We start from the raw sequence: 24632 nt of genomic DNA, 5'->3' as shown, positions 1-24632 counted from the left end.
TCCGCACTTGTTTTGTTCTTAGGGAAACCATCAGCAACTGATTGCCACATCCCCCCTGCAGATCTCCCTCATGTCTTTAATTAAGTCTCTAGAAGTGCTTTATCCTCCTTACTACTAAGAGAGCATCTTAGCTGTGGATACGCATATATTTGCTAAATTAATAAATAGTGAGGCAGATGGGAATAGCTGGATGGGTCTCCACCTTTTATTTTATTTTTTATTTATTTTTTTGGGCATGAAACTCCTACATCTTTATTTTTTTAACATCTTTATTGGAGTATAATTGCTTTACAATGGTGTGTTAGTTTCTGCTGTATAACAAAGTGAATCAGCTATACATATACATATATCCCCATTTCTCCTCCCTCTTGCGCCTCCCTCCCACCCTCCCTATCCCTCTAGTCCACTTTTTATTAAATGCAAATTAGATTTCACTATGTTCTTCTACCTCAGACGGAGTTAAATTTCTCCTTCCTCTGGACTTAACAGCACAGTGTGATTGTACTTTGTGATGGATCATCATCAGACTTCTGATGTGGTTGTATTGGCGCTCAACCAGACAGTCACCTTGTTGGTTGTGTCGACCTCTTCACCTTTTGGGTCTCAGGATCAGCTCAGTGGATTCATGTATTCAGTTCAATTCGATTACTCATTACATTTGGTCGTTGACAAATTTCACTTTCAGGAAAGGACTGAGTTCCATTCCAGCCTGAATTTTATGACTACTCATACGACCATGAGATATGTCCTATAACCTCTTTACATTTACATCTTTAAAATAAGCAAGTTAGGGACTTCCCTGGTGGCGCAGTGGTTAAGAATCCGCCTGCCAATGCAGGGGACGCGGGTTCGAGCCCTGGTGGGAAGACCCCACATGCTGCGGAGCAACTAAGCCCGTGGGCCACAACTACTGAAGCTGCGCGCCTAGAGCCCGTGTTCTGCAACGAGAAGCCACCACAATGAGAAGCCCACTCAGTGCAACAAAAGAGTAGCCCCTGCTCGCCGCAATTAGAGAAAGCCCGCACGCAGCAGCGAAGACCCAACACAGCCAAAAATAAATAAATAAATAAATTTAAAATAAATAAATAAATAAAATAAGCACGTTAGAGACTACTGGGGGTCCTTCCAGTCCTGAAAAAACTTTTTAAATTTATTTATTATTTTATTTATTTATTTTTGGCTGCGTTGGGTCTTCGTTGCTGCACGTGGGCTTTCTCTAGTTGTGGCGATCGGGGGGCTACTCTTCGTTGTGGTGCGCGGGCTTCTCATTGCAGTGGCTTCTCTTGTTGCAGAGCACGGGCTCTAGGCGTGCGGGCTTCAGTAGTTGCAGCACATGGGCTCAATAGTTGTGGCTCGCGGGCTCTAGGGCACAGGCTCAGTAGCTGTGGCGCACGGGCTTAGTTGCTCCACGGCATGTGGGATCTTCCCGGACCAGGGCTCAAACCCGCGTCCCCTGCATTGGCAGGCGGATTCTCAACCACTGCGCCACCAGGGAAGCCCCCCCACCCCCGAGTCCTGAAATTTTAAGTACTAAAGTGATGAGAGTTCTGTAGAGCTATAGCACCCAAGGAGGGAAATTCTTTTTTTTTCATCCCCACAATATCAACTATCTCATCAAAACTCAAAATAGCATTGCAATCTGGATATTTTTACATGAGACCCAGTTAGAAGTATATTATCCATATTTACACACCTAATACGTGTGGATCCAGATGTGAAACCAGGTTTGTCTAGATCCACAGGCCATTTTCTTTTCATCACATTCTGCCTGTGGAATAGAATGACAAGAAGATCCGTGTTGTACTGGAGACACTGACAGAAAAGGGTTGATATAGCCTCTTATTTTTACAAAACATGAATGATCTCCATTCAGGAAAAAATATATTTTCTTTTCCAGATTTCATCCCCATTCATATATTGGAGAATTACCCTGAAATTAGACTTTTTTCCTACTTATTGTCTGCACTGAGAGCTTGAAAAGAGGAGACTCTCCATCTTAAAGGCACTGATGAACTGGTACCAGTACTGCCCTCAAATTTATTATGCAGAACTGGGTAAGCCATGTCCTCAATTAAAAGATGTTTAAGGCCTAATGTTTCTTTATAAAATCTAAGTCACGTTGATACCTAAAACCAAAATATATCAGTGACCCCTAAACATTTTTACGAAGATTCCTTTTAGAATTTTTTTAAAAAAGGTTTTCTTGACTTGCCCCCACAAGAAGACAGTGTGCTTTTAGTGTCCCTTTGATAGAGAAAATATACCAAGATAAAAATAAACAAGGCCCCATGACTTCATAACACTCTAAAATAAATTTGTATTTTATTAGTCACATCAGCACCAAAATAAATTGAGAAATAGTAAAATTACATGTGCAAGACATACTGAGATCAGACTACAGTTAATGCTTGTAGAGGATACAGGTTTCATATCCCCATGTAATATATTCACAACCAGTTCAGTAATTGCCAAGAATACAAATTCCCTAAGCACAGAGCATGCAGTGGACACTTGAGTAGTTGCCAGACGAGAGCAAAGATGATAGAGGACTAAGTTCTAAGGTTCTTTATTGCCCTAGAGTTTTCAGCATCAAATAGACTTTGCTATGTCCTATTCTATATACTCTCTCAAACCTGAGGACAAGCTGGGAAAGCAGGTTTTCTACCCACATTTTACAGATGTAAAACCAAGACTCAGAAATTGAGGGATTTAGCCAAATACACACTGTTTGAATGAAATCATAAAGAATTGAATCATAATAGTATAAATCCCATTTCCCTTCCCACCCTGTCTAGGTAGTGGGAGATAGATACTTGATACCCTATCTGGTGTGGTTGGTGGTACTGGGTATCCCTCCCTTGTCCCTTCAGAGCCACTTTCAGGTTTGCGCCCTGGCTTCCCAGCCCTCCTCTTTCGCTGGGAGTGGTCAAAGGGAGACACTTCAAGGAGCCGCAGAGGGTGGGAGGGAGAAGTCTCAGGGCATTTCCTTTCCTGGCTCACCTACTACAAAGCTCCTCTCCTGTCAGCTGACCCTCTTTGTTCTTCCTTCTCTGCAGATTCCAGGAACTGCTTCCTCCTCACCCCCTTCAGGCCTAGCCCTAAGGTGCTGAGGCTTTCCTAAACCCTGCCCACGCTTCTCTCATTAGCCCTAACTGGAGTGTGCCATCTGCTTATCTGAACCTGACCCGACACATTGGTCTAAGATATAACTGAGTTCGTGGTGGATTAAACTAGAGTGGAAAACAATTCCTATCCTCTCCTAATTATCCAACACAAATGAAAACTAAATTATGTTGGCTTATTTTCCCACATCTTACCTCACCCGTCCTGCAACCTCACTCTAAAAGCCACCTGGGAGCATTTAAAACTCTTTGAACTTAGTCCCTGAACAATCAGAATAAAATCCTCCTCTGTCAAGTAAAACCTGTAGGCTAGTTCCCCATCCAAAAAATGTAATTGGCAACACAAGATTATATTTGTTAAGCCCTGAGAGCATTAATTAAAATCAAGTCTTTAAATTTCTTTTAAATATCAACTAAGCTGGTTTTTCTCAATTTTTTTTTTGTAGGTGGATCCATTTTCTAGAATTTAAAAAATATATAGTTGTTAGACAATCACATGATGGTAGCTATTCTTGGGTATTCATCGACTAAGAAAAAGTACATTATAATAAAAAGCTTCATTGATGTTAATAACACCTTAAAATAAATACTTGTTGAATTACTAAATGGTGAGTTGGAGTGGAATAAGTGAGAAGAGTAGAATGTTCTCCAGTCGCTATAACAGATTTGATGAAGCTTTCTTTGTGGTCCTCAGGAAAATGAATCTTTCCTTCCTGTGGCTCCCACTTCACTTATAGCTGATGTTCCAGCCTTTTAATATTGGTAACTGAGTTGAGGTATGAGTCTCCTGCCTAGCTGTGAACTCCTAATAGTCTCATCAAAGCATGTTAACGATGCTAGGTTAGGAAACTAGAATACTGAGGTCTAGTCCCAGATACACAAATAGTTTATGATATGTCTCTTGATCTTCTTGGGTTTCCACATCTGTAAAATAATGGGGCTGAAATAAACAAACTTTGGTGTTTCTTCTAGACTTACAATTCTAACCGTTGAAACTAAATAGATGTGAGCTATTTGCAGCATTCCAATGTAGGAGTACAGATCAATGTGTTAATTTCTCACCTAAGAAACCCTTATATTTACATTGCAAATAAGATTTCCCCTCATTTAAAGGTAACTGAGAATCAGAGACAGGACAGGACTTAGGATCCCACAGTCATCCAGGAGTATATCCAGGATCTGAGCCCAGATGGATCTGAATCCAGAGTCCCATCTCCACCACCCACATGGCCTCTTATCTGGGAGACTGATCTATCTAAGAGGATTGTCCTTTTTATTCCAGGGCACAACTGAGATCCAGATTGTGCTATATTAAAATATAGCATATTTCTAAGTATAATCTTGTTTCTAGTCTTCACTTGCATTTTTTATTGGAAGTTAACAAAGGACCAGAGGCACTTTTAAAATTATTTTAACTGAGCTATTAAGAATGTAGAGTTCATCCTGTTCCTGTTTTGAAAAGACCCTGGTGTTAGTATCCTCATCTACCCCCATTCCCACTTACCCATCCCCACTCTGTCACTGATACTTTACCAAAGTTTATTATGTAAAATTAATATGCCCTGTCTGCAGGGTCCACAACCAGAGAACGGCTCTAGCTGAGAATATTAGTTAAAACAAGAGTTTCACATGAAAACTATTACTTGGTATGTAATAGTTATAAATAAGAATGTCTTTTTTAATGTCAAAAAATTGAGCAGTCTCGGGCTTCCCTGGTGGCACAGTAGTTGAGAATCTGCCTGCCAATGCAGGGAACACAGGTTCGAGCCCTGGTCTGGGAAGATCCCACATGCCGCGGAGCAACTAGGCCCGTGAGCCACAATTACTGAGCCTGCACGTCTGGAGCCTGTGCTCCGTGACAAGAGAGGCCGCGATAATGAGAGGCCCGCGCACCGCGATGAAGAGTGGCCCCCACTTGCCGCAACTAGAGAAAGCCCTCGCACAGAAACGAAGACCCAACACAGCCAAAAATAAATAAATAAATAAATAAATAAATAAATAAATAATTGAGCAGTCTCACATGACAATAGTTGTACATCAGTCTCCCATTGATCGAGAAGAATAAGTGAGAAGCCACTTAAAACTCAGTAAAGACTTTGGAATTCATTTAGTTTTCTTCAGCATAAGAGCATCCACATATATCCTGAAATATAATTCTTCACGTGCGTTCATGATGCCTCTGATACGCAAGATGGGCAAGGACAATTATAGAGTGATATTGTAAATAGAATGGAAAGGACAATGGGGGTAACAAGGGCCACGAGAGGTTTCTAAGTGAAGTGAAATCAGATCAACTTTTTCAATAGCTAACCTTGACAGCCCTGGGGAGAGCCAACTGCAATGCGATGCCCGGCAGCAGGAGGTCAATTAGAAAGCAGAGGAGGATGTCAGCAGCGCTGGGATGCAGAGACAGATAGATGTGGAGACAGTGGGTACGAGGGTGAGGGAGAGGGAAAATCCAGAACAGTCTAAACTTGGGGAATAGACTGAAGGAGAAACCATGATAGGAAATAACAGGAAATATCAGAGGAGGAGATATTAGAATAGGGACATCTGTAGGGTAGGGAAGGGGTTGGAATGAGGGGCAACATTGTGTTTACTTTAGTATCTATTAAGATAGAAATGCCTGAGCTACACCCATTAGGCAGTTGGATGGATGTACCAGTTTAAAACTAGGGAGATCTAAGTTAGAGTTTTAGACGAAAATAAAACATAGTAGTTACAACAGTTTTAGAATCAGATAGACAATGAGTTCAGTCAAAGCTCTGCCATTTGCTAACTCCATGGGACTGGGCAAGATTCAGAGCCTTACTGAGCATAAGCTTCCCCATTTGAAAATGAGGCTGGTAATACTCAGAGGAGTTTTTGGTGTGGATGGAAGGACACAAGGCAGATAAGGAGGTTAGCAAACTGCCTGGCACATAATAGTAAATTCTCAGTAAATGTTAGATGCCATTATTATTATATAGGTTACTGAACAATGAATAGAGGTAAAAATTGAAACCAAAGGATTGGAAGTGATAACTGTGGGAATACACGAGAGAGAATACTCAAAGGCAAGGTCTTGAAGATGCCAACTCTGGATGGGAAGGCAGAGCAGGAGCAGGCAAAACAGACTGAGAAGGTGTAGAGGAAGGAGAAAGGAGGATCAGGAGAGAGCGAGCGGTGGCCTGGAAGCCGATGGAAGAGTTGCAACAAGTAGGAGGATGGATCAGAATCATCGTATTAAGCAGTTATGGAGCAGAAAATTAACCATTAGATCTCATAACGAGCATGTCACTGTTGACCTGAACAAACAGTACTTTGAAGAAAGAAAGGGTAGAGGCAGTACCCTGAGACAGCATCCAGCTTTCCTAGAAGTCAGCTTAATTACTAAAAATAGATATATAATTATAGAAGAATATACTCCAGCTTAAAAACAAGAAAGGGCCAATTAGTAGTATTAACACAACTGAAATGGTTCTCTCCAGGAACTTTCCCCTCAGTGTGTGATCATGCTATTATTTCTCCCATCTTAAAAACAACAACAAATCTTGACTCTATAACTCTACTTCTTCCTCTGTCCACTGCTCCATCTCTCTTTTTAACCTTTGCAGCAAAACTCTTCCAATGGTTGAAATTCCCCATCTCCAATTTTCTTCTACACTCACTCCAAAAGGACTTCTCTCCCACATTCCACCAAAATTACTATTGTCAGAGTCACCAGTAACCCTCACATTGTAAAATCCAATGGTCATTTCTCAGTCTTCACCTTAGTTGATCTATTAGCAACATGTGATAGTTTATCATTTTCTGCTCTTTAAGCGCTTAGCTTTCAGGATGCATATTCTCTTGATTTTCCTCTTTTTTCACTAGCCACTCTGTCTCCTTTGCTGGTTCCTTATCATCATCTTGATTTCTTAATACTGGAGAGTCTTACAGCTCAGTGCTTGGGCTGCCTTATTGTTATTATTTTTAATCTACACTCATTATTCACTCAGTAATCTAATCTAGTATCATGACTTTAAAAATATTTACATGCTGGTTCCCAAATTTATATCATAAGCCTAGATCTTTCCAGAAATTCCAGAATACTACATCCATCTTCATTTTAGCATTCCACTTGAAATCTTTTAAAAACTGTAAATTTTAAAAATGTATATCAACTAAATCAATGCTTGTTAACCCTTTCAAGTACGTGGAGCCCTTCCTAATTTAAAAATTAAACCATTCATGTGAGTAGCTGTAATTGGATATCCATTGACAGCAAAATTTATAATGAAAGAACTTACTATGACTTTAGTCACACTTGAAGTTTATATTTCATTAATCATTACATTCACTTGAAAAACATTTTTAAAGATGTTATCAATTACGTTATTTTCAATCTATAGACAATGAGATAGCAGCATCCACATTAACCAATTCATTGCTATATAATTCCCAAACTCTCCAGGATCTATGCCCCACAAGTTGAAAAACACAACTGGGTTACCAGTTAATTCATATGCATATCCAAATGTTTATGCCTTCAAGGCAGAGCCCACTATTTAAATTTTATATAGGTTGACCCTTACCCTAGATGACTGATTCCTTGTTTCTCTTCATTTCAATCCATTACTTACAGGGATTCTCTTTTCAAGCATTACAAGTCAGAATGGGAAAAAGAGAAAGCCTCATGTTTAACCCTCTAGTCCTCAGTCTTCTCTCATAAATTCCTAAAGGTACCACCAGCATCTGTTCACATCCTAAATACAGTTCAAAGGTCAAATAGCAGAGGATAAAATTTGAGAATACCCAATACACCATTAAAATGCCATGGTTTTGCCTCGTGTTATTTTGACTAAATATTAAAATTCAATTCCCTTTGTGTAAAACAATGAAAGAACGATTAATATGGTCCTTAAAATACACTTCTTAGAAAAATTAAGATGGCTGTAAGATGTAGGATGGAATTGTAGTATGGAGAGACTAAAAGCAAGGAGACTAGTTAGGAGGTGACAGATGATGGAAATAGCAGTAGGGATGTCCAGATACCTCTGGGCTAAGTACTATAGGACTTGGAGCCAAAAGTATAGGGAGAATGAAGGAGCGGAAGGATTCTAGGATGACTCCCAACTGTTTGTATTTGTGTGCGTGGTGATAATATTAACAATATGTGAAAGACAAGAAGAGGAGATTTGAGAGAATTAGGTTCAGTTTTGTTCTTGTTAAAGTCAAAGTTTCTGGAGGCATCTAGGTGATGATTCAATAGAAAGTTGAACATAAGGATCAAGTTCATCAGTGTATCAACAGCACGCATCAAAATCATCTACCAAGATTTTTATTCAGTAGCAATGAACAGGAACAAAGGGCACCTCTATTTAAAACAATTTTTACTGATGTCTCTGAAGTGCCCCAAAGGTGTGAAGCCCTGGTCTCAGGTTCAACACAGAAATTGAGGTTGGCAATATATTGGGTAGCATATGGTAAGTTTAAAACAATAGTTTGCAGTCATATCTAGGACCAAATCTCAGATCTTTCAAGATATGATTTGAACAAGGAATGCAACTTTTGTGATCAAAACAGGAATACTATTAAGAGCCTTTCAGTGTTGTTGTAAGAATTAAATGAGATAAAAAATATAAAGAAATAAAAACAGTTCCCAACACATAATTGCTCAAAAAATGGTACATTTGGAGAATGGAATTAATCATCCTGAAAGGACAAAAGAGGTGGGAATTAAAGGTCAGGCCTTGGGAATGCCAACATTTTAGGTGTAAGGAGAGAATGATCAAGCAAATACACTATGAAAATATCAGCAAGAGGCCAGAGAAGATCCATGGAGAGCGGTGAACTAGAGGCAATGGAGGAAATTGTTTCAATAGTCATGGGATAGGCCAATAGCATCAATTTCAGGAGTAAGGAAGACTAAAACTACAAGTGTACCACTGGACTGGAAGATGAGGAACTCATTGGGGACGGAACAATAAAACACACTCACAAGAGTGAGTCCTCTTGCCTATATCCTTAGGGATGGCACCTGAGGTTGATTTCTAAACAGGCTTGTGACCAGACATTGGTTTCAGTTTCTGGTTGATTGATGTCTTCTCCAAGGGCCACCATATCCTACCTCTGAAATATTGCTGCTTTTGTCTTGAGTGGATCTTTCATGCAAGGTGGTTGTCAGAGCACCTAAAGGGACAGAGAACTTGAACTTTATCAAGCTAATAGAAGAGACTGAATACACTATTTTATGCCTTCTTGTACACATGGCAGAATGTGACCTAAAGATAGCTTTCATTAAAATCCAGCTCAAGATTTTTCAGCAACTATAATTTTCTATCAAGAATTAACCATTCATTAGGGTGATCTTCAGCCTTTGCCTCCTGTGTACTCCCTCCTTCTTTTCTGTGGTGCAGTTTTGATAAGCAACGAAGTCTGATTATAAATCCTGAGCTTGAGTTTCATTTTACACAACAGTTTGGTGTAGTTTTTTGGGATGTGAAACAAAGACCTTGAGAATGGCAGAGGTGAAGTACAGGGCAGGGAAGTGTGAGTTCAGGGTAAGACTTTTTGGTGCCTTACTTTAGGTTCTTTCCTAAGTCCCTTCTGCATGCTCCCTCAGCAATACTATGGGTAAGCTCTATTCTCGAAGTGTTTTCTGTTCAAAAAGACTTTGTTTTGGGGGGAGGATTATAAACTGAATCTGTCCGTCTAGTTACTCTTCCTACTTCTTATATCTTTCCTATATCATCCCTTCAAAATGGATGGCTTGTTTGTTGATGTTTACCTAGCTCAATTTTCTATCAGTCTCCCTCAATCCAAGGTTTAAGAAGGGTGTCTCACCCCTGCCAGGTGCATGTAAGATCATTGTTATCTTTGGGCTATAGCAGCAATTCTCAAAATATAGTCTTCAATGAGAGCAAAACTATTTTCTTAGTAATACTAAGATGTACTCTGACTCTTTCACTCAGTCTGTCATGAATGTACAGAGTATGAAACATTTATTGATATAGTTTCAGATTCCATATTACAACCAACCTTTAAGAAACTACCACTTGTCAAGTTTGGTGTAGTATCAAAGAAGAATATCCACAATTATCTCAAAAGGCTGCTAAAATACTCCTCTCTTTTCCAGCTACACATCTGCATGAGGCCAGATTCTCTTCATATACTTATGCCAAACAATATATCACAACAGACTGAAAAGAGAGGCAGAGTGAGAATCCAACTGTCTTCTAAACCAGACACGAAAGAGATTTGTAAAATATATAAACAATGTCACTCTTATCACTAATTCTTTGGAGGGGAAAATAAAAGTATTTCTCATAAAAATTATTTATGTTAACATATAAAGTTTTAATTGTCACTTTTAAATGAATCAAGAATAAATATTTTTTAAATTTCTCCATTTAAATTATTTATACCATAAATATTGATATATAAGTTCCACCAAAAAAAAGAACTCTCTCTTGGGTCCTCAATAATTTTCTAAGTGTAAAGGCATCCTAAGATTAAAAAAAGAAGTTTAAGAAACATCGGTCTATAGAATTTGTTCTTTTTAAATGGAGCTCCCCCCTAAAATCTAAAAACATGTGGCATCTTTAGCCTACAGGCTAGAGAGAATACACCCTGCGACATCTCCATCAGACTGAGTGAAGACCTCAAGGAAGCTTCTAAGCTCCTCATGGAGACTCAGGACAAATCATATCAGGACTCAGCTATGTACTAACAAACCACCAAGCCAATACCCCGGCAGAATCACCCTCCTTCTCTGCTTCTAATCACACCCCCTCCATCAAGTGTCTCTGGAAGTGATAGTCAATCATGATACCCCTAGAAGGACTCATAAATATATAGGTATTCACGTGTGGATTACAATCTATGAAGGGGGAAGTCGATCATGAAGAAAAGCAGCTTCCGAAATAAACAGCACTTCTTGTCATATATCCTAAAAGATAAGATCTCCAGGTTTCCTTCCTTGGTCCACTGCTCTCCGGAACAAACACTGTGACTCTTTCATAGAATGTTTATGTTTTACTCCCTTGGACAAATACTGTGATTATTTTTAAATCTTTAATATTTTATTGGACAAATAGCATAACTTTGTTTAACTGTAGGTAGTCCCCTTTAACTAGCCCTTTTCAAGTTTGTCAACTTGGGACCATAATCTCTGCCCTCCACCAGTCTTCCCTCCACCCCAACCTCCCACATCTCAAAATCCAGTTGTATCACCAGGACCAGGATTTCCACTGACAGTTGTGCATGTTGTGATAGACCATAGACTTAAGCTAGAAAGAAAAGAAAATGAAATATAATCAGGATGGTAGATGGGAAGACTACAGAAGGGTGGAAACTAACGTGGTCTCAATTAGTTGGCTGAGTAGAGGCAGTGCGTTAGAGGGTGCTTGTCATATCATAATCATCATAGATTTGTAGAGATTTATATGAATTTGTATAGATGTATGTATGTAAAATTATAACAGTTTTCTGGCATACGGCAATTCATTAGGTTACTGTGAAGTATAGAGGAAAGGGAGAAAGAAAGGGAGAAATCTACCCTCAGATGCTCTGAGCCTTCCCTCTGCTCCTCGCACTCATGCTTGTCTTGATATTTCAGTGCTGTTGAGGACATTACCTCATTTCTGCAAAGATGGGCCAGGTTTCCAAAAGGGGTAGGGCCTCTGTTGCAGCTGTCAGGCCAACTCTACTCTAAACCATAGGCTGAGAAGGAAAGGAGTCTGGGGAGAAAAGCAAGAGTTGGGAAGAAGGATAAGGAGAGGGGAGAAAAGCCTGTAGCTATATCTTTGGGCCAAACTTTCAGAACACATTTGCAAATCAGAATAATAAAAATCCAGGGCTAATCTGGATCTTATTTCCCAAAGATCTGCCATGCCGGCTACTTGGAGATTGCCTGGCTTGCTGCTCTATAAAATAGGGAGCTTCCACATTTGTTTACATCTCTTTGGGGAGGAATTATCTTGTTGTTACTTGACTTCCAGTCTTATGCTCCCCCCCCATACTTTAACTGTATATTGTTTGATTCATTTCTCTTCTTTTTCCCAGATGATGTCAAACACAATACCTGAAAGAAACACTTTGCTCCAGACATATTTGTTGAATTAATGATGGGTAGGATAATTTGGAATCACTCTTCAGCAGGTTTTCTAAAGCCTTCTTTTTGATCCCCAGGGAAATCCCTCCTTCCTCTGTGTACCCCAGACCAAAAGAATTTTTAAATTCTGAATTAAAAACTCTGGGTGAAGTCCAGGTATGGATAAGTTTGAAGACTTCCTCCAGATGATTCTGGTGTGCAGGCAGTGTTATGAATTTCTAGGACCCATTTCAGATACAGAAAATATTTTTATTCATCATTGTACCCAGCAGGACCAGCCCAATGTCCAAAATTAAGAAGATTCTCACTTATTTGTTCCATTCAATCCCTTCAATGTTTCATTAGCCTTTGATTGAAGATCAATTTTCCATTACTAGGGATGGAAAATACTAGGCTAGGAGAAGACTCCTCCGTCTCATCCCAATTATATAACAATTTTATGATGTGACCAGTAGATCTAGTATGGCCTTTTGCTTTTTTCACATTTGTGAAGTAATGGGCTAGGCTAAATAAGGGTTAAGTTTCCTCCAGCCTTAGAATTTTGAGCACTAAATGGAAGTGAGCTATTTGGGCACATGGTACCATAGAAAGAAAATTTATTAATCTTTTCAAGTTCAACGCTGCCTTATTTAAACTCCCAATAACCTTATAAAATAGGCTTTGTTCCTATATTGAAGATAAGGAAACTGAGGTGTAATATTTGGTGATTTTGTATACAAGTTTTAACCCAAATAAATCCAAGTCCAGAGCCCAGTCTCCTCTCACCACACAGGGCCTCTGTACAAGGAGAATGATTTATATAAGGCGGCTGCCCTGGTGGTGCTGCCAGAAGAACAGGTGGCTGCACTAGGATGGGAAACAATGCCTTTCCCTGGCTTTCAATATAGGACGCAACTGAAGACCAAATTGCACTAGATACGTTATTAAATCAAAATATCACTTTTTCCCCTTGATTTCATTCCTATTTCTGTAGTGAAGCCTACCGTAAAGGATGGATGCATTTAAAAGTTCTTTCTAATGAGCTATTAAAAATAAAAATTAAATTCTTCCCTTCTCTGTAAAGATCCTAGGGCTAGTAACCCCATGCACACCCAGGTTCACGCCAATGATTATTCAGCCCAGGTATGACCTTGGCTACAGGGTCAACAGCCTTGGAACTACAATAGCTAATCATGTTCATTAAAATTATTAAGTTCTAAAACCCCAAAGAAAGCTTTTACGAAATGATGATCAGTCAAAAAGGAGAACTAATCAGTGGATCCCAGCCTTTTCTTTTACTTGTGAGACACTCATTACAACATGAAAAAAATTGAATGTAGTGGTACTTTTAGTATCTCATTGAGTGAGAAATTCACAATAATAAAAAGTCACTATAAATTTAGTAATACTTTGAAATTAATCTGGATTTTGTTCCTTATATAGCATCTACATACATCTGAAAAAATAATTATTCACATACACTTGAGACAAATCTGAACAGAAAATACAGGTGGGGCCAACTGTTAATGACCTTGGATGAATGCTATGGAAATTGGTAGGCAATAAGGACTCTAGGAGCCAAGAGAGGTTTTTAAGCAAAATGACAGAATCAGATTGATTAAAAAGGATCTGGTGACAATGTGCAGGACTAATGGGTTGTGGAAAGACCAGCCCAGGAAATCAATTAGGAAGCATGAGATGATGTCGGCAACACATCCTCGCCATGACATTTATGAACCAAATGCTGCTGAACATGAAGACCAATTTGACAGGGGATAATGGAGAGGAAGGAATCAGGACACTTCTAGATTTAGAGAGTGTGTGAAAGATAGAATCGTGAAGCAAAATACATACAAAAGAGGAGGTATTTGTGTTGTTGAGTTTGGGGGGAGGGGTAGAGTTGGAATGAGCAGGAATTTTGGAAGGCAGTAGACCACAGTTGTTATGGTGACAGTTTAGGATTCAGATGCGTCTGTGTTCAAAACCAAGGTCTGCCACTTGCTGACTATGTCAGCTTGGGCAAAATCCCTAACCATAATGAATCTGTTCCCTCATTTGAATATAGGGACAGTGATACTATATCACAGTATAGATACAATGATACAGCACGCACTTAGGGATTAGAGATGTGCCAGCACGTGACAATGGCATGATCAATGTTGAGTGCAATTATTATTATGTAAATTTAAAAACCATCAGAAATGTCCGGGAGTTGAAGCCATGCTACTTAAATTGGAGAAGTGATTTTCATCCTGAGAAACAAGAGAGAAGAATCAAAGTAGGGCTTGCTGGATGTCAAGTCAAATGAGAGGTTAGAGGTGAGAGAACCAGGAGAGGCTGGAGACCTGAAGCCAAGGAGGTAACAGTTTTAACAAGCAAGGGAAGAGCTGAATATCATCCCAGTTTTCACTGAGTATTGGCGACAGAGCTAAAAATCAACCCTGGATTTGCCCATGGATTAGTCATCAGTATGAAGAGAGATGTGAGGGTAATGGCAATATGCAGGGAGTGACTTTACCTTAATTTATAAGGTAAGACGCATATAAGATAAGAGAGTGGAGCTTAAATTCAAAACAAGAAGACCCTAATGCAAAGCAAGGAATAATTTGGTTCAATTTAAAAAAAGGTGTGTGGGGGGAGAGTCATTCCACATACTTTTTTTCCCCTCCCCTCCCAAATCTACTCCATTAATAAATTATTTTAGTTCTTCTATCAAAATAAATCCCAAGTCCATTTACCTTTTCTCTGGTCTCTCTATGGCTACCACCCTGGTTCAGATTGCTATCATTTCTCTCCTGTATTACTAACCACTTAATTAGTGCCCTGGTTTCATCTTACTCCTCCAAGAAACGATTCTCTGTAGCATTAGCCAAGGAATTTTGAAAAAGTGTTAATCAGATACTATTCCCCTGCTTCAAACCTTCAGCTGTTTCCCATTGCATTTAAAATACAACCCTCACTATTTACCCTGGGTCTATGCAGCTCTAGTGAATGGACCCCTGATTATCTCTCTTACCTTATCTCCCTCTACACTCCTCCTTGGCTACCAAGTTTAGCACAATGGTCACCTTTTCTTTCCTCTTGCAAGGCGACTCATTCCCATTTTAAGCCCTTTGCACTTGCTATTCCCTCTCCCTGGAGTGCTATCTCTCATGATCTTCCCCATCTTCCTGTTTTTCTCATCTCAACTCCAATGTCACCTTCTTCCATGACGCTGGACTTCCATGGCCTTGTCAAGTGAAGTAGCTCTTCCCCCTCCCCCAGTCAATTTCCATCTCTCTTTGCCTTCACAGCTCTATTGACATATGGGTCATCTTGCTGGTTTGTTTATTGTCTGTCTCCCATCTCCAGAATGAAAGCTTCAAGGACACCGGTACCTTACCCATGGTCTTGAATGTGAAAGTATTACTTGAGAGAGATCCAGATTCTACTTCTCCAGGAACAGACAGCAAGGGGTTAGGGTAAGAGGTAATGGGTAAACCTCTGCTTACCCTTTAGAGAAGGAGGGATACTTGGTTCCAAAGGTTTACCCCTAAGACCTGTGTTTCCTCCAAGACAGCATTGCCTGTAGAGAGTGAAGGGGCTGTGGGTGACTTAGGGAGAATAGTACATAATGACAAAAAAAGGGACTGCCCTGTATGGCTGAGTCTCTATCTATGAGTGGAAGCCATACACACCTAGTGGGGCACTCAGTGGTGGGACTGTCTCTAGAAAGCAGGAGAGACAGTGAACAAGTGTTGATCCCATGAGCTTATGAATCAGGGGTCCCAGTCTCCCTCATTCCTCCTTAGCTCCACACAGCAGCCAAGGTGATTTCACAAGGACACAAATCATATCATGGTGCTTCCCCATTCAGAACCCTTTAAGTGTTTCATTCACCTCAAACCAAATGCAAACCCCTCAAGCTTTATGTGAATTGGTCCCTGCCTACCTTCCTCTCTGACATCATCTCATATCCATCCCTGCTAACACACTGGACTCCTCTCTTCCCCATTGTTCTCAAGGTTATTTGCACCTTAGGTCTTTGCTCTTGCTGTTTCCTCCACCTGGACCACTCTACCCTCAGAGCTCAGCATGACCAGTTCCTTTATATCATGAACTCAAAGCTCTAATGTCACCACCTCAGCCAAGGCCACCTACTCTGAAATAGCCAGCTACCTCTTCACCCCAACCAGGTCATATCACTTCAACCTGTTCATTTTCTCCCAGTGCTTCTGGAAGGTTTCCTCTTTTCTAGGCACTGATCTCAGCATGCACATGTGTGTATTCATTTATTTAATCCCAACAACAACTAAATGAGAAGGAAGCTTTTATAATCATACTCATGTTATAGAATAAGAAACTGAGGCCCAAAGAGGTTAAATAAATTGTTCAAAGTCACATCAGTAAACTGTAGAGAAGCTGTGATTTAAACCCAGGCAGTCTGACTCCAGAGCCAGTGTTCTGGAACCCTTTCCAGTATACTTCAGCACACAGCATACAGTAAAGGCTCAATAAATGTTGATTAATTGTCTAATCATCAAGGAAATAAGAAATCCAACACAGGGATGCACTTTTACTATCTGATAAATTCCCAGGAGCCAAAACTACCCAGCAGACACCCTCACTAGGAAACCAGACCTCCAGGGAAGAAGAGAGGGAAGCCCACTCCAGGAAGTTCTCTACATCAGGACAAACCAGCAAGCCCCCAGGCTGGCAGCAAAGGTTACCCACTCTTGGCTGAATCTTGATATCCAGGAGACTTCGTGGACTCCTGAGCAAGATGGAGAGCTGAGAGGGATTTATCAGGAAATACAACTGACTAGGCTTTGACCGATAGTAGGCGTCCTCGCCCCCAACCCCACCATTGCCTCCTCCACCTTCACCATGTCTAAGTGAGACACTACACTCTCAGAGGCTTTTGGTGGTACCCATGTAACAGGTATCTCTCTAGGCCCTAGAGACTAGGATATAACCACCTGTGAATCCTGCATCCAGGACAAGGACAGGACAGGCAGCCTTGGGGGCTGCTATACCAGCCCTGGCTCTGAATGCCCTTCAGATACAATGGCCATTTCAAACAGACTTCCTGACCCACGTGCCTAAAAGTATGTCCTGCATTATCCTCCATCGGGGCTGGGGCTATACACTGTTAACCAAACTAAATTTTCCATCTCCATGGTCTACCCAGCCACCTGGACTCCAACTTTTAACGCACGTGTATTCCAGTCTTGGATGGCATCATTCAAGAGCATCCACAAGAGCTTCATCTTGTTCAGGGCTCATCAACAGCCAGCTGGTCACAGTATATCCACTACATCACTACCCTTCCAAAGATAACAGGGATGGTCCATCTGCCCAACCTCCCTCAGTGGAATCTGCCTAGAGCAAGTCAGTGTTCCTCTCTGCTCAGAACACTCGGCATGAATTCCCCAGTTCCCCATTTCTCCTGGTTACAAGAACACTCTAGCAACCAGCCCACTTAAACCCTCCCAAAATAACTTTCTGGTGCACCAAATAATGGTATAAAGGACATATCCAGTAGAAGCCCAGGCAGTCAGAGTGAAAGACCCCAGCTGGCTTTCCTCCCAGTGTATACATCAGAGCATAGTAAGCTTTTCTCCCAGGGAACTTGAGGGAAATTATGTGGACCCTTTCCAGACATATTACATCATAGTAGCTATTCTCTTGGTAATTATTGTTGAGAAAATACATGAAAGAATGACTTTAGAAATACTTTAAAATAAATTCCTATCATATTCATCATAAAGGCACACATAATTGTTTTTCAGAGATTATTAGTCTACAAACAATACTACAAGAGCAGTAATTGTGAGCCCATGGCCCACAGATTAGAAAACACTGAACTAGATTCCCAGCTTAGGTCTGAGCCCCCAGATGTGGATCCACATAATGACTTTCAATGGCCCTGAGCACATCTGCCTTCGTGGATACTTCCCTCTGTAAAAAATATTAAAATTTATATTTTACAATTGTGTTGGTATATAGACAAATATATTATGTTAAAATATTTTCTTTGACCTAGATGCTCATTTTTCTGACTTTAAAAGAAATGAAAACATTATCACTGTGGGTCCTTAGCACTATGCTAAGAGAGAAGGCAGCCCTGCCCAGGTGTAAACACCTTCAGGGCAGTGTCCATTTCAAGACCTCCCTACTAATTATTAAGGGGGTTATTAGTCAATAACCCAAATGACAGTCATATTTTTTCTCACCTCTTCAATCTAGGGTCTAAAAGGACTTCTTTTTTAGTATCTGAAATGCAGGTTTGAGAAGGTAAACTTCTGATCCTTAATTTTCCACCCCATCGGTTGTCTCTCATAATTCCTTAGTGTACTGACTGCTTTCAACCCATAATTCAACAGGTTAAAAAAAACAGGATGGAAAATTCAAGAAGAGAATTTCTAATTGCCAGATATAGTATTATACTGCCATACTCATTTGCTGTCATTTTAGACCGGTTAGGACTATACCTCTTGGTCTCATGTGCATCCTGTACAAGTTCATAGAGGAATAACTGATACAGTCCACCAGTAGATGCATTTTTTACTTAAGAAAAATGTCACTGGAAGCAGTGGGAAGGAGAGCTGGAATGTGAACTGTTGGTAAGCAGGAGAGCAGTGAGAAGGCAAAGATGATGATTTCAGCTGTGGGGATGCCCAGACATTTCCAGGGTAAGCTCTGCAGGAAGCGGTACCAACCACACGGGAAGATAAGGGGGGGGGGGGGAAGCAGGTGGGATGGTTCCCTGTGCACCAGTTAGACCTTTACAGCCGCTCAGCTCCAAATTCACCCAAAGCCTACTCTGTGAAATGGACCTGGGCCCTTTAAATATTTTTCATTTGCCGGCAGGCATGATTTAGGCTTTGTCAGTAGAGGGCACAGGAGGAAAGCGTTTTGCTTCCTGATTCTGGTGATCTGTGTGTCTTTCTCCAGCACCTGCTCCTGTGTCACATGCAGCTTCCCCAGTACCTGGCAGCTCCCAGCAGCCAGCAGCTTCCCCAGTCATCCCCCTCAGAAGGTTTTGTAGCAGAATGCCTCCAGGGACACAGCTCTTTGTGAACAGCTTTCTTTGGCACCCTAGAGAGCTGATTTCTGGCAAGTTAGCCAGCACTGCACCACAGTGACTTCTCCGCCACCCAGGGAGCTGGCAGTGCCCCCTCTCACAAGGTCCGGATCTCAGCCTGGAAGGGGGTGGGGGCCCTTCCTTGTGCACTCTGTCTCTGCCCCAGCGGCAGTGGCTGCTCCTTCTATCTGCTATTCCTAGATTCATTTCAGTTCTTTTGCTTCTTCCTAGCCCATCTCATGTTACTTCTATCCCCTTTTATACTTAATAGTTTTTTATATTAAACTTTCCCGTTACTGTGTGGTTTATGTCTCCTGATTTGGCCCAGACTAATAGACCTGGCTCCTAAATTCATAAAGATGGTGATATTATTAATAAATATGAAAAATAGGAAGAGGAGGCAGTTTAAAAGGAAAGTAATTTATTCTATTGTGTACATGTTAAACTAAGGTTCTTGACAGACACTCAGGAGATAGTCAAAAACAGGGCTTTACATTATCTGGTGCTTTTCCAAAATACACATGTTCCAACTCCACCCACTGAGATGTTTATTGAGATGTGATACTAGATTAGGGCACAGACACCTGTATTTTTTTCAATCGCCACAGATGGTTCTCAGGTGCAATTGCAATATTTGACAGTATAGGGTGTTGATTTGTAGCTAGATTAATTTGGGTTTATATCTCAGTTTTGCCTTTTACTAGCGATGACTGTGAACAATGACAAGCCTCTTCTACAAAATGTGGCTAGTAATATTTGGCTGTTTAAATTGTAAGAACTAAACTGGATGAAGGCATGTAAAAAGCATAGTTCTTGGCACATCATAATATTTATTTCAGTAAACGGTAGGAGTGATTATTCTTCTCATATGTTTTGAATCTGCTTTATTTTTCTACATTCTACTTACCCCCACCTGATATATTATACGGTTGTGTCCTTATTTTATAATTCACCTGTCTAGAAAGTAAACTCCATGATAGCAGGGCATTGTTCTAATCAGAGTTGCTCCCTAAGGTCCAGGACCAATGTAAGTAACTCAACAAGTATTAGTTGAGTGAATAAATGATCTAAATCCGAGCAGCAGCAGCATATTTAGAGAGCAGAATCAGTTAACTTGAAAGACCAAGAGAGAGTTGAATTTAAAACAAAGACAATGTTTGAAAAGTAGGAAGAAGAGAAGCAGTCAAAGACATACATACACTAATTGAGATTGACATATATACACTAATATGTATAAAATAGATAACTATTAAGAATCTGCTGTATAAAAAAATAAATAAAATTAAATTAAAAAAAAAAAAACAAAGACATCATAGGGGAAGAACAAATTTTTCTTTTACATTTTAGGCTCCTTTAATGGGATCTGTGAATTAAACTGACAAAGGACAGATTAACAGGAGAAAAGGCATACAAATTTTATTTGATGTCCATTTTTATTGGTTTGGCCAAAAAAATGGGTTTTTCCATAAGATGTTATGGAAAAACCCAAATGAACTTTTTGGCCAACCCAATACATGTACACAGAGGCCTTCAGAGAAAATGAGTGAAGACACAAAGAGGCATTTAGACCCAGGGACTTATATACCAGTTTAACAAAGGGTAATAAATTGTGAAGACCTCACTAGACAAAGGATACAGGGATTAGGACACAGACATCTTGGGTGAGACATTATTCTGTCTTCTGGGAATCTTCTATGATAAACTATCAAACTATTTGCCTGGGCAGGAGACTCTGGCAATGTAAAGTAATGGTAAAGAAGACAGTGGACTATCAAAATCGTGCTAATGTGGACAGCAAGGTGTGGTTCTCAGACTGCAGACTGAGTCCAAAAGTAAGATGGCTTTGGTTTTCACAGCCGTAGCCTACAGCAAATAAGGCAACTAAGATCCAGACATCACAATAATAGACATGATTTACTGAATCCAGCCTTCTTCATGTGGTTTAATTTCACTATTTCTAAGTGTCCAAGAGCCAAAATTGCCAATCACCCTATCTATGAAGCTGGAATCCCAGGGAACGGAAGCTTTGCTCCTTCAGCAAAGCTTTCAGTCTGAGAAAGTGTAGCCACAAAGCCAGACCACAGACCAGGCAGCACCAGAACATCTCTCCTCAGGAGACCATGGAAGGTGTCTAGAGTAGGTAACTGGAGGCAGCTGGCAGCCTTAGGGTGGATGGGGCTGAGGGGGCTTTCCCAGGGCCAGTGCATTATGCCCACAGCCAAATGTGGAGCCTTCCTCCTCAAAACTCTCTATCTGTGCTTCTGAACATATAGCCTGCCAGCCTTCAAGGATATGGCTTACTCATCAAAAAGCCTCTTCAGTTTGATCGTACCCTGGTGTCTACTGTTGGAGAAATATAATTAAAAATAAAATCTCATCCCAACCCAGAACATCTCTCCACAAAGGTAAAAGGGAAAAAAATAATTGTATTATTGAAAAACCATTAAACCAGAATGTGATGCACATTACAGGCAACCCACTGAAGAGTTTACAAAGACAGAAAGAAACCTTACTCTTTTATATTGCTCAGTGGATACATTATATTCATGTTTTCAAGATAAAATTGCTAAATTTATTGTATCTTTGTAGAGCTAGGGTTTGCAATTTGGAATCAGATGATAGCTGAAGTTTGTCCCATCTCTTCCTAGGAAATAAGGAGATAGAGCGTTATCTTCCTTGATTTCAAAGAAATGGCTCTCAGATAGTTTTATGACTGGCAAGAGGCATTTGACCTTACTCTACCACCTGGAAAAAGGTCAAGCCCAACAGCACATGTGTCTGTTATCCCACCCTCAACACCAGAAACCTGACTTTGGCCTCCATTTTATCTGTCATCCCCAAACCCTGTCACATTAATCCTAAATTATTCTGTCCTTATTATAACCAGTGTTCCCAAACTTCAACCCATGGGTATATCCCTGCTTTGGTGAACTCAATTCAAAGGCCCCATGTTAGCATCCTCCCACCAGGTGTCTGATGCAGAAAAGAATTCATATTTCAGTGGAAAACTATGCATTGTGTAGAGGACATTTCTTCAAGTTATCAAGTTCTATCCCTGTCCATTGTCCTTGAGCTCTGTAAGTTGTAGGTAACTGACAGGCTTGCAAATTCTGTCCTATCTTGTGGAGGTTCAATTGTCTTCACTGCCAATCTATGGAAAAAAAATTTGCCTCCATTTACATGTTCAATTCAATATCCTTTTGGTCTCTATACATCTAAGCTTTTTCAGCTTTTCCTTTGCACAGATAATAACATCTGCCTGATTCCTTCTTGAGCTAAGCAAACATGTTCATTTTAATAACTGCACAAGGAAGTAGTTCAGAGTATGTCACCCTAAAATATGCCACTCTGGCATAAGAATTACTTTGAGCTGAAAGTGACTGAGAAAGAGCAGACACAGTATAAATTCTCTGCCCTCCCCCTATCTGCCTGAAAGCAGAACATAAATTCCCCTTGTGAAGGTGCCCTTCCCATCTTCCACTTCCCATACCAAGAAGGGGATAACAACCTGATTACTGGAGATGAGATGGCACCGAGAGGAATCTACATAACAAACCCTATTAAAACAACCCTTATCTTCCATTAGTTTCCCCCATATATTTACCTAATTGTCAGGGCTCCAGCTGGAAAAACTAGGAGGGTAGAGGGAAAAAATGTTTCCTCCCTTACAATAGGAAGCATGATTTTAACTTTTTTAAAAAATGTTTTCAACACTAGCAGTAGCCAAAGTAGGAGAACCAGCCAAGTGCTCATTTGCTTTACCTGCTACAGGTACCATGCTCCTTTGCCCACCCTGCAAAGGTCTGTAGCACATACCATTTCCCCCCCAACAAAACACCTTCTTCCCTCCGTTTACTGTTTGCTCTTCTACTAACTCACAGCTCCCCCATTCTTCCTAAATCTACCGTTGCCTTCTCAGCCAGCCACCTCTGAACCACCTAAGAGGACATTCCAGCCTGTCCCCTTCCTCATTCCTCCTGGACCCACTGACACCACCTGCACTTGGCTTAAAGCCTGCTTTTTATAGCACTCTTGTTGAAATATCAGTAGGATGACCACAACCTAGGACTTCTGACGATGAAAGGGAGTGATGTTGAAAATCACAAGGCAAGAGGAATAAGTCAGGATTGGCTTGGGAAGCCTGGAATGTATATTCATGCTATGAATCTGTGGGAGAATTTGATGTTAGAATCAGATAATAGATGAGTGCCTGAATCCTGGATAAATCACTCACAAGTTGTGTGATGTTGAGCAAGTTGTTTTACTTCATTGAGCTTTGGTTCTTTCTCCTGTCAATTGAAAGTAGAAAAGCAACTTTCCAGCACCAGTTGTTAAAATTAGAGATCACTAGAAGATTAGAGATACTTAACATAGGGCCTTGCACAGAAGGGTGCTGAAAAAAAGGCATCTCTGATCACCCATGTGAGACCTGATGTGGTTCTTGCCCTCCAGCTTCACATCACAGCTGCAGATTACAGGCCTTGCTCCTGGTCCTGCCAGCAGCTCAGTCCATCCCCCAGGCCTATGCAGAGGAATCAACACACTTCCTGCCTACCACGTAGAATTTCCCACAACTCTACCTCGCAGTATTGTGTATAAAACTAAGAAAAAACACCTAGTATTTTGGGAAAAAATATTTTTCTTAGCCATTTTCATTACTTAAGCACTATCTCATAAAAATCCAAAAGGCAATGATGTTGTAGATAATGTCAGCACTGAAAAGGGACTTTTAAATCTAAATTCTACATAGAACTGAATCTATTCTAGGGGTTCTCAACCTTGTCTGTATATTACCGTCCCCTATGGAGCTTTTAAAAAATACTGTACAGTTACCTGGATCTCATCCAGAAATGATGGTTCTGTGGGTCTGGTGTAGAGACACATCTTTTTAAAGTTCCCTGATGATTCTACTGGCCAGTCAGGGTGGAAAACCACTGACTTCCTCTCTGAATACAACTTATAAAATTGTGCAAACACGATGAAGGGGTATAGCATGTGGAAAATGGCTGTTGTTAACTTGTTTAGATAGTGGATTCCATTATTATTGTTACAATATTATTTGTAAAATAAGCAAAATGATATCAATTACATGTATCTGTGGGGTCTGAGTTATTTGCTTCTAGAAATATCTATTTAGAATCCTGTGAAGATGGCAAGGGAAAGGACAAGATGGGGTAGCTATAAGACAAGAAAACAAACACCACCCACATGGTACTCCCTAGATTCCTTCCATCTCATCCCACTCTGCCCAGTTGCAAACCACAACAAGAATCCTCCACTGTCCAACTGTCAGCTGATGCTCAGGATATATACTTGCTGGGAAGCATCAGAGGTTGTACTCTGCCCTCTGCTCTTCTCAGCCTTCCATGTCTGAGTATTTCAATTCAGA

General features: G+C 40.5%; 1 long non-coding RNA gene across 2 annotated transcripts in view; it reads right to left on the bottom strand.

Moving 5' to 3' along the window:
* Positions 1-922: 922 nt before the first annotated feature.
* LOC309631792 overlaps positions 923-24632 on the bottom strand; it is a 116754-nt gene continuing 93044 nt past the window's right edge. Inside the window, exon 4 of one of the 2 annotated variants that reach the window (XR_014246541.1) lies at positions 923-1812. This is a non-coding gene — a long non-coding RNA (uncharacterized lncRNA). Of the gene's footprint in view, positions 1813-9180; positions 9276-24632 lie in introns of those variants that run through there. The other variant, XR_014246542.1, reaches the window with a different exon arrangement.

Source organism: Balaenoptera borealis, assembly GCF_965194805.1.
Source record: "Balaenoptera borealis genome assembly, chromosome: 7".
NCBI classification, from domain to species: Eukaryota; Metazoa; Chordata; class Mammalia; order Artiodactyla; family Balaenopteridae; genus Balaenoptera; species Balaenoptera borealis.
Note: the sequence above shows the minus strand (reverse complement) of the source record. Positions and strands in the feature narration are given on the sequence as shown.